The following is an 11,573-nucleotide window of genomic DNA, read 5'->3' as shown; positions in this document are numbered from 1 at the left end:
CTCATTGATGCTCTAGTTATAATAGCCAAACATTGAAAACATCCTAGATGTCCATCAATAGATGAATGGATAAAGAAAAGATGATATATTAACATTAAAAATATTCAGCTATCAAAAAAAAAAACCCCAAAATCTTGAAATTCACAGGTAAATGGATAGAGCTAGAAAAAAAAATCCTCCTGAGGTAATCCAGACTCCAAAATATATGGTATATACTCTCTTATATGTGGATGTTAGCTTTTAAGCCTTTGATAGGCATGCTACAATCCTTATAACCATAAGGGTTAGGTATAGAGTAAGAGATTGAGGTATGAGAAGGACAGGGAAATGGAATGTATAGTTATGGAGAGATGGGGAGACTGGAACGGGAGCATTACAGGGATGGGGGGGTGAACAGGGGAGTAATGGAGGAATTGCAGGGTGAGACAGCTAACACTAAGTGCCATGTGAGGGTCATATGGAAACCTAATATAATAGAAGCTTAAAAATATATACAGACAAAGGAAATATAAAGGAAGCCACTGAACTATATAAATACAAAGCACCAGCTAGGCATCTCTTGCCCTAGGTGGAAGCTCCAGAGCCAGGAGCAGGGTACATATAATTGAGTTGTTGACCAAAGGGGTTCCATAAAAACCCCTAACCAACCCAGACTATTGCCTAAGCTATTGGTTGTTCTCCACAAATTGATGGTCATGCCCTATTGCTGAAGGCAACACATATTTTCATTGATCATGGAGAAGTTAAGCTGTTGTTTAATCAAAGCCTTAATCCACACTGACTATCGTTCGTAGTAGCAGAAAGCACTCTGCATGCCATCAGAGGAGAAAAGTGCCACCATCCCAGCTACAAACCCCTTGATACATAATGGTGACCTCATAACACTGGTACGATAGAGGCACAAAAGGATATGAAAGTACCCAGCCACTATCTGGTTCGATTTAAGGCCTACTCCATGAGATGCAACCATCCCCAACACTTCTCTAGCGACTACGTAGCAGGGACTTCCGTGATACCCTACAATACCCGTAGATTAGTGCCTCACTCGGCCATCATCGGAAAAGCTTCCCCCTGAAGTGGATGGGAACTACTAGTTAGGGACCCACAAGTGGACAAGATGCAGACTGTTGGAATGAGAGATGTTGGAACACTTAGTCTTAAATGTGGTTTCTCCATCAAACCTCTCCTCTTGGGGCTCATGGAGTACTGCAGAATGGAAGACAGAAAGGACAAGCCAGTAGGGATAGACGATACCAGAGAGTGTCTTCCAAACACAAGATCAAGGTGCATATAATCCCACAGAGACCGCGGCAGCTCTCATGGCTTGCCCAGGTCCAAATCCCATGGTCCCAGTGTTGCTTTCGGAGGACAGTGGACACGAATTCCATTCCTAACCCAAAAGCTCTCTAATTGACAATCATTTGTTTATTCCATTGGAATCTTACTGGGTACACAAACCTCATTTAAGGGCAGACCTCATGCCCAGCAGCAACTGGCCAACACAAAGCAAGTCCATTCATATTTTTGGAGGTTTTTTTTACATCTCATATCACTTCATTTGGATATTTTTTTACCTTACTGTTTGATTGTAGGTTATGGATTCTGATTTTGTGCTTTACTTTTTTATTTTGTGTATTTCTGTGTTCGTGTGCATGTATGTGTTTTTTCTATTTTTCTTTTCTTTCACTTTTTCATCTTGTTTTATTGGTTTGTTTGTTTTCTAAAAAGAAAGAGAAAGACAGCATGAAGTTGGGTAGTTGGGGAGTGGGAAGAACCTGGGAGATGGTGGAGGGGAACCTGGGAGGGAGATGGTGGAGGGGAACCTAGGGTCAGAATATATTGTCTGAAAAAATATTTTGGGAAGGAAAAGGAATCTAGAATTTTCTCTTTGGAGGCTTCCATCTTCTCTTTGAATTATTGCTGTTAGGATAATCCATTTCAAAACTTTGCTTACTTAGTAGGGAAGAGAATTCTTTGTAGGAAACAAGAAGGCAGTCACACTTCAAAACAGTGTTACCTCCCTTATCTGAATAAAAAGACAGAGAAATGTGTATGTATATCTATTACATATAATTAATACTAATATTCTCAATGAAATAAACAGAAAATATGGTTAAAATAAAGAACTAAAGCAAAAAATTATTTTTAATAAAAATCAAGGTGACCGGATATAAAGTCAGCAATAAAATGAAATTTGCAATCAATAAACAATAGGCAATTGAAGTAAAAATAGCATTTATGAATTAACATCAAATTCTCAGAGATAAATGTAACAAAATGAAAAGAAGTTCTATATACACATAGAGAGAAAAATCAAAGATATAAGTAAATACAGTTTTATATATATGCATATGAAAAATATTTTTTAGGAATCGTCTACTGTATTAGACTTTGACAGGACCCGTCAAAGGCACTTAATTTTAGCTATCTCTCCCTTTTCCATCCCCCTACACAGTGCTGGTGAGATGGTTCAGGTAGAACTACTTGACACTAAGCCTGATGACACGAGTTCAAATCCCTGAGGCTTACATGGTGGAAGGAGAGAAGCTACTCCAAAAGTTGCCCTTGAACCCTCACATGTGTGCCATGGTGTGCATGCATGCCCCCCCACATAAATGAAAATATAAAAATCGACATAATTGTACATATTTCATGTTGCAGTATGTTAATTTGGTACATATATACAACCTGTTGGAGCTTAATCACCAGTACTCCCATCTCCTTAAACATTTACCACTGCTTTATATTGAGAAAGTCAATGTCTCTCTCCTAGTTATTCTTAAATGTTATGTGACTTCCTGGGGAGACACAAGCAAGAAAGTAAGAATAAGAGTTCACTCAAATACAGTTTGGTTTATTGGGTTACTTACAGGTGTGTGAGACTTTGAGGACTCAGAGAAGCCCTAGAGCAATGTATAAACCACATCCCTGGAGAGTCCTATTAGCAGCATGAAAACCTTAAGAAAAAATGTCCCCAACTGGACATCTCTTGTCACCAAATGAAGACTCCAGCTCTAGGGATGTTATATGTAATCTAGTTGTTAGCCAAAGGGACCCCATAGGGTCCCCCAAACAACTGAGGCTATTTTTAAGGTTATCAATTGCACCTTCAATGAGCCCTCCACCCCCACAGATGATGCACTGGTAGCTACTGTATCAGAGCTTCCCCTTCCAATAAATCCTACATCACCTATATAACATTGAGCAGTGGAGAAGGCTTCATAAAAAAAAGATCCCATGAGGGTTCATAGATACCATCAGTCCCATGAGTTCTCTGAGCCCCAGGAACTTTAATACCTCATTGCTAATAGGCCTTATCTCATGAGTGTCTCTAATATGAGATAGCAGTGGTCACCTGTAAGAAATAGATCCAAGAACCAGAGAACTGGAACAGACATGAAAGGCTAGACTCGCCACTAAACAGAAATATCTTCACAGCAGCCTAGTCCTTCCTGTGACTCTTATATGCTCCCTGCTCTCTCTTCCGTGCTGTTCCACCCATGTTAGAGGGTGTCTCAGTGTTCTATTGCTATGAAGAGACACATGGCCAAGGCAGCTTTTACAAAGGAAAGCATGTAATTGATGCTAGCTTACAGTTTCAGAAAAGTCCATTATCATCATGGCAGGAAGCATGGTGGCAGGCATCAGGCATGGTGCTAAAGAGGGGGGGGAGGGAGGGAGGGAGGGAGGGAGGGAGAGAGAGAGAGAGAGCGCCTGGCATGGGCTTTTGAATCTCTAAGCCACCCCCAGTGACATACCTTTACCAACAAGGTCACACCTCTTGACCCTTCCTAAAATGTCCACCAACTGTGATTCAAATATACAAATATAAAAGCCTATGGGGGTTCAATCCACCACAGAGGGCCATGATATTATCATTTTCTTCCATTTTGGAATACTACTATATCATGGTAACAGTATGAAGTATAGATATTTATTCCCAGCAGTTTGGTCATTTTTTGAATCTCTGCAGGAACTGTCTCCTACTAGAAAAAAAGGAATTTCCTCCCATTATGTATAATAGTACCTGTAACCTATAGGACAACTGGATAGGCAAAGTATATTCATTTATCAAAGCAATAATAGTAGCCTCATTGTAAAGGACTATAATCTACTGCCCAAGTGAGGGGTTTTGCCCAGGCTTATGGTAGGTACTAAGCATAGATTCTTTCTGTGGAGAAGATCTTATATCTTATACATATATAGTCGAGTTCACCCTGTCTATTTCCTTGGTAAAAAAAAACTATCATGAACAAGGCAACTTATAAAAGAAAGCATTTAATTTTGAGGTTCAGGTTAATTTAGGGACTAGAGTCCATGATCATTATGATGGGAAGCAGGTAGGCAGGCAGGCACTGTGCTGAAGAAGTAGCTGGGAGTTACACCTGGTCTACAAACATGAGACAGGGAGAGGGAGAGAGGGAGAGGGGGAGAGAGGAGGAGGAGGGAGAGAGGGAGAGAAAGAGAGAGGGAGAGAGAAAGGGGGAGAGAGGGAGAGAGGGAGAGAGAAAGGGGGAGAGAGGGAGAGAGGGAGAGAGGGAGAGAGGGAGAGAGAGGGAAGAAGGAGAAAGGGGAGAGGAAGAGGAAGAGGAAGAGGGGAAGAGAAAAAGAGAGGGAGAAGGGGAGAGGAGGGAGGAGGGAGGAGAGGAAGAAGAGAGGGAGAGAGGGGGAAGAAAGAGAGAAAGGTAAGTGGGTACAATATAGGTTTTTGAAACCTCAAAGCCCACACTTCCTTCAACAAGGCCACACCTTTTAGTCTTTTCCAAATAGTTCCACCAACTTTGAACCAAGCATTCAAATATATGAGCCTCAGAGGAGAGGAGAATTCTCATTTAAACCACTTCACAACCATAGCAGGTCACTATTTCACCAGTAGGCAAATTTTATCTGGCATGCTGATAACATAACACCCAGGATGCAGAGCTGAACAAAACTGTTGGAAACAGCTCATCCCTTCCAACCTCCTGGTGTCTACCAGCTCCACAGATACCAGGTGGCAGGGCTGGTGGCGGCGGCGGCGGTGGTGGTGGTGGTGGTGCTGGTGGTGGTGGTGGTGGTGGTGGTGGTGGTGCTGGTGGTGGTGGTGGTGGTGGCGGCGGCGGCGGTGGCGGTGGTGGTGGTGCTGGTGGTGGTGGTGGTGGTGGTGGTGCTGGTGGTGGTGGTGGTGGTGGTGGTGGAGGTGGTGGTGGTGGTGCTGGTGGTGGTGCTGGTGGTGGTGGTGGTGGTGGTGGCGGCAGCGGCGGTGGTGGTGGTGGTGGTGCTGGTGGTGGTGCTGGTGGTGGTGGTGGTGCTGGTGGTGGCGGCGGCGGCGGCGGCGGCGGCGGCGGCGGCGGCGGCGGCGGCGGCGGCGGCGGCGGCGGCGGTGGTGTGGTGATGCATTCAGCTCAATCATAGCTTGATTTCTGCAGGTTCTAAAATCAGAGCATGTAATATCTTCAGCAATAGGAACTTACCACCCAGCTCTAATGTGCAACCAATAGCAGTGGCAATAGCTTGTACCGTATAGGTGACCTCAGAGTCCTCCCTGTCCAACATCTCATAGGGAGGTGACTGGTGCCTGGCACTAGGATTTTCATACAACTTGCAGCTTCTGGGATGATCCTTTTTACCTAGTGACTTTATTTTACTTTTTAAAGATTTATTTATTTTATGTATGTGAGTCACTCCCTTCAGACACACCAGAAGGGGGCATCTGATCCCATCACAGATGGTTGTAAGTCACCATGTGGTTTCTGGGAATTGAACTCAGGACCTCTGGAAGAACAGTAGTGCTTCTAACTGCTGAGCCATCTCTCCAGCCCATATTTTAAATGCAGTGGTTTGCTGGTTGTTTTTTTTTTTTTTCCAAATCTATAAGGCATTCAAGGACTAGCATTAAATCATGAAACTTTTTGTACAAAGGCTTGTCAGGATATCTGAGAACCCTCTACCATCTATTTCAACCAAACACAAGTTGGCCTTGGGACTTAGTAGCTAAGGATTACTAAGAAAAAGTTAGCATATTCCAATACAGTTAACAAGATGCCACAATCTATATCACTTTTCTTGGCCAATGTAGCCATATTGGGAACAGCAGCGTGAAGGTGGGCTACCACCCCATGTGAGGGTCTCCATAATCCACAGTCATTCTTCATAAACTATCTAGAATCCTTACCAGTCACACCTGGCTGTTGAAAGAGTGTTGGGCTGTTTGAATACTCTCCCAACTTTACAGTTTTCCCATTTCACCAAACCATACCTTACTGTCCCTAATTTATACAACTAAGAAAAGGTATCTAACCGGTCTGTAAGGTATGTCCCAATACACCCATCTGTCCCCAGTATATGTTCTTTCAAGGGAGAAATATATGCAGTATACTTTACAAGGAGATACTTGTTTACCCCTGGGACAAACTTAATTCTTTCTACCTATACTACTTGATCTCCATATCCACCCCTGCTGCCCATAGACATAATTGCTCCTAGAATCAGTATGAACTAAGGCATATACTTAGTTACAGCACTCAAAGTCTATGTGCTATGCTCACTAACATGGAACCCATAAATCAATTTGGACCTTTGGTTTCCTTGTATGATCTTACCTTGGTCTGAAGGAGAATGGCCCCCATAGGTTCACAGGCTTGAATGCTTGGTAACCAGTTAGTGAAACTGGTAAGGATTAGGAGGTGTGGCCTTGTTGGAGGAGGTGTGTCACTTAGGGGTCAGGTTTCCAGTTAGCTCTCTGTCTCTGCATCCAACCCTATGATGAGATGCACGTTCTTGGCGTCTGCTCCAGCACCATGTTGCCTGATTGCTGCCATGCTTCCTGCTATGATGGTCATAGACTCTACTCATCCTCTGAAATTAAACAAGGCCCAAATGAAGTGATTTTACAAGCTGCCTTGGCCATGGTCTCTTCACAGAAAATAAAAAGTAACTGAATATAGTTGGTACCAGATCTTGTGCTGAAAGAGATAAAGAGAAATGGGAACAAAGTCATTGGTTCCTTCAGGGAAAGACCCCACACAGACTGGGCCATTCCTTCAGCCTCTGTTCTAAACTTTGCCTCCCTATTCCCTCCCAAGGATATTCTTGCTCCCCTTTTAAAGAAGGAGTGAAACATTCACATTTTGGTCATCCTTCTTGAATTTCATGTGTTCTGTGCCCCCCATGTGGCCCATACATATACAGCCACCAAACTAGATAAGATGGATGAAGCAAAGAAGTGCAGGCCGACAGGAGCCGGATGTAGATCGCTCCTGAGAGACACAGCCAGAATACAGCAAATACAGAGGCGAATGCCAGCAGCAAACCACTGAACTGAGAACAGGACCCCCGTTGAAGGAATCACAGAAAGGACTGGAAGAGCTTGAAGGGGCTTGAGACCCCCATAAGAACAACAATGCCAACCAACCAGAGCTTCCAGGGACTAAGCCACTACCCAAAGACTATACATGGACTGACCATGGGCTCCAACCTCATAGGTAGCAATGAATAGCCTAGTAAGAGCACCAGTGGAAGGGGAAGCCCTTGGTCCTGCCAAGACTGAACCCCCAGTGAACGTGATTGTTGGGGGGAGGGCGGTAATGGGAGGAAGAAGGGGAGGGGGAGGGATTAGGGGGATGTTGGCCTGGAAACCGGGAAAGGGAATAACAATTGAAATGTAAATAAGAAATAACCAATTTAATAAAGATGGAGAAAAAAATAATAAAAACCAAAAAGCCGAAGACATTATCTGTTCCTAAAGAGACCAACAAAGTGAGGCCTGTGCAAATGTAATTCAAGGAAGAACCAGGAGAACTTGGCAGCCATAAGCCAAGCGATTCAGGTTAGAGTCAGGAAGGATATGGGAGTAAAAGAGCCGTGGAACCTTCCTCTGTGGTTAGGGAAAGTCACTCAGGCCAGACATGTGGCAGGGGACTCCCTGCGTGGAATCTTCGAGAGGCCCTTGCATGAAGCTCTGGAAGTGAAGCTTGGATTACACTGGAGACCCCAAGATGTTTGACATGCCAAAGCCATGGGTACTCTGAGAACTAGAACGGGAGTGGACCAGCCCGAGAGAGAGAAGTGTGTTGCAGTCAACAAAACTGGAAGGAATAGAGAGCTGAAGAACCATCGAAGCCCTTTGACATTGAACATAGGGTTACAAGGGTTGGTGTTGGGTGATTATTATATTAATGTAGTCATAAAATTAGCATGGCAGCAGTCATTCCTTAACCAGCTAATTCCCCAAATAACTCCACCGAAAGACTAAGATTTATTAAAATTGCCCAGAGCCAAATTCTGAACAATTATTACTCCATTCTAAACCTCCAAGCTGGCTTCCTCCCAGACACATTAATATGTCCACATTCCTTGCGTTCTTTCTTCCTTTTGTGCTCCAGCTCTGTTCTGATGCTTCCTTGACCTCTTTCATGGCTCCCTTCCTTCACTTCCAGTCTTTCTCCACCCCTCCTACCTTATTCTCTCTAAAGCTCGGTATTGGCTCACTGGCTTTTATTGGCAAGGCAGAGAAGAGATGAGGAACAAGGTTCAGACAAACTTGAGACAGGAGCTTCTAAGAATAAACATAACAAAATCATGTCCAGACTGAAACCAGATAGTGGCATAGAGAAATCAGCAGTGGAAACAATACAAAGGTAAACTTTACACAGGTACAAAAGCCATTTTGCCAACAGTTTGTAGTTTGTCCTATTCAGCTTTGGTCCAGTATTTCCTCACAGTGCAGCATCCCAAAATGTACCACGTATGTGATCTGCTCTTTGATTTTACAGGTAGCTACTGTAAAGAGAAAGCCTTGAGTCTCAGAAGAGACTTTAGATAGTCTTGAGAGTGACTGTGTGAGACCAAGGGGACTTTGGAGCAAATGCATTTTATATTATGATATGGTTACAAGCCTATGGAGTCCAAGGAGTGAAATGTGTGTCTCCTTACAGCAATAAAAATTAACTAAGACATTATCCACACACCCACTTCTCATTGTAATTTCTCTGTTAAGTGGGCAAGTTCCCCCTGTGCAGATACCATAATTCATTTGCATGGCTTCTTGCCGGCAGCCAGAGCCTTACAACCACCTGTGTGGCAGCATCCCATCTTATACTACAAAGAAGGCTGCCACCGTTGGATCTCCCCCGAAGATACTTTAGTCACAGGTATCATTGATTCTGTCAGCCCCTATTATTCAGACATCAAATACCCTATGACTTTTCCAGGGGAGACAAAAATAAATGTCTACTCACTCGAGAGAAAGAGAAAGAGAAAGAGAACCAGCCATGCTGGAGGGATTTCCAGGGGCCCTGTCCCTTCTCAGAGGAGAATGGGAGGGGGGATGAAGGGAGGAGCTGTGTGCAGGGAACTGTGAGCAGAGGAGGTGCACAGTGATGTAAAATAAATAAATACATACATAAATAAATAAATAATAAAGGGAAAGAAGGGGGGAGGTGAAACTGGAGTGGAGATGGCAGTTTAATTTTGTTTGCAACCAAATCTTTTTCTATAAAGGACTTAGAACAACTTACAAAAATAAATACAGATAAAGGCTGAAAACAAAGAGAGGATGGAACCCAATAGAAGGAAATTAGTTAGAAAATAGCAGCATTGATGCTAAGAGATTCAAATTCTAAAGTCCTGGCAGTCACACTGAGATTTACAGCTCCCATTCTTCACCTGCTCCGAGCAAGGTGAGTGGACTGCTTTTCTCTTACACCTCCAGAGACCTCACCTACAGGAACCATTCTTGTTTTTAATTTAATCATAATCATTCCATTCACTTACATCTCAAGTGGTATCCCCCTTCCCTGTTACCCTCCACAACCCCCATCCCATTCACCTTTTACTCCCTTCCCTTTGCCTCTATGAGAGTGCTTACACACACACACACACACACACACACACACACACACACACACACTCCCACCCCACCACTCCAGCATCCCTCTACACTGGGGCATCAAACCTCCATAGGACCAAGGGCCTCCCCTCCCATTGATGTCAGGCATGGCCATCCTCTGCTACATATGTATCTAGAGCCATGGATCCCTCCTTGGTTGTGGTCTAGTTCCTGGGGGCACTGGGTGGTCAAACCAGCTGACATTGTTCTTCCTATGGGGTTGCAATCCCCCCTCTGCTCCTCCTGTCCTTCTGCCAACTCCCCCTGAGCTCAGTCTGATGGTTGGCTCCAAGCATTCACATCTGCATTGGTCAGTTGCTGCTGGCCAGAACTCCCAAGGATTAGCCAGACCAGGTTCCTGTCAGCAAGCACCTCTTGACCACAGCAACAGTGTCAAGGTTTGGTGACTGCAGATGGGATGGATTCCAGGTACCCCAGGTAAGACAGTCCCCAGATGGCCTTTCCTTCAGTCTCTGTTCCATTTTTTTCTTTCCCTTTGAGTTGGGACAGGAACATTTCTGTGTTAAAAACTTTAAGTTGGGGGTAGGGGATTTAGCTCAGTGGTAGAGCGCTTGCCTAGGAAGCGCAAGGCCCTGGGTTCAGTCCCCAGCCCCAAAAAAAAGAACCAAAAAAAAAAAAAAAACTTTGAGTTGGGTGTGTGACCCCATTCCTCAACTGGGGCCATGCCTATCTATTAGAGGTGGTCTCTACAGGTTAGGGACCATTCTTGAAGAGGACAGTTTCTCAACCGAAATTCCCACAAAGTGAACACCAAGTCTCATAAAGTTCTTCAGTGTAGGTCAAAGCACAGAGATCCACACCGATAAAAAATCACATGGCCTAGTGTGGTCTTAAGGAAAAGCTTGAAAACTTCTTAGAAGACTGTCTGTCTGTCCTTTCAGGCCAGACTCTATAACTACTTCCTGAAATCGGCTTTTCACAAGTGTTGGAGAACAAAGAGTTCAAAATAGTGATTTCGGTAAGAAATTTGACCTGAATATTTTGAATTTTTATTAAGATAAAACAATTTTGGCTAAGATAGAGGGTTGAGACTTTGAATATTAGGGCCTGTAACCAAAATCCTTTGTTATATAAAGGTAGGGTGCAGGGTGCACTATGGGCAAGGTCAGAGAAATTTCCAAGAACGAGCTGTGGGAACTCCAACACATCACAGAAACTATAGCACAAGGGCATAATGATTTTGGCATGGAAAAATTTCAGAGCATATGTTAGCAATCATCCACCATAGGCACTGAAGAAATCTCAATAAAATCTACATAACATTTCTAATTTTAAGTTGTGTAGATTCTGGTCAAACACTTCAAGATGAATTAGTTGCAGATCATGTTGTCAGATATTGAAATGATTTGACCAGTGCTAGGGAAGTGTTGGGTATAAGCCACATGAAACACATAGCCCATCTGCCAGGGACAATGAATTCAGCTTGGAGTAGTTGACTTTTTCTTCTGGTGACATTTAGCTAGCAAGATTAATTTTTAGGACACTTTTAGTAACCAGAAAGCTCTCTGGAAGGAGCTGAACTGTATCAGACCAAGATGGCTACCCAGAGGGGTAAGGAGATCAAGTGAGAAGTAGACTGGAAATCCAAGCTGAAAGGAAAATTGGGAGGCAAATTTAGCCAGAGGAGACACCTGCTAGGTCGGCTCTCCACGGGTGATTTGTCTCCCAAGGATCCATAAACTCC

This window comes from Rattus norvegicus, chromosome 6 (assembly GCF_021556685.1).
Source record: "Rattus norvegicus strain SHRSP/BbbUtx chromosome 6, alternate assembly SHRSP_T2T, whole genome shotgun sequence".
Taxonomy (NCBI): Eukaryota; Metazoa; Chordata; class Mammalia; order Rodentia; family Muridae; genus Rattus; species Rattus norvegicus.
The sequence above is the reverse complement of the archived record's forward strand: the minus strand, read 5'-3'. Positions refer to the sequence as shown.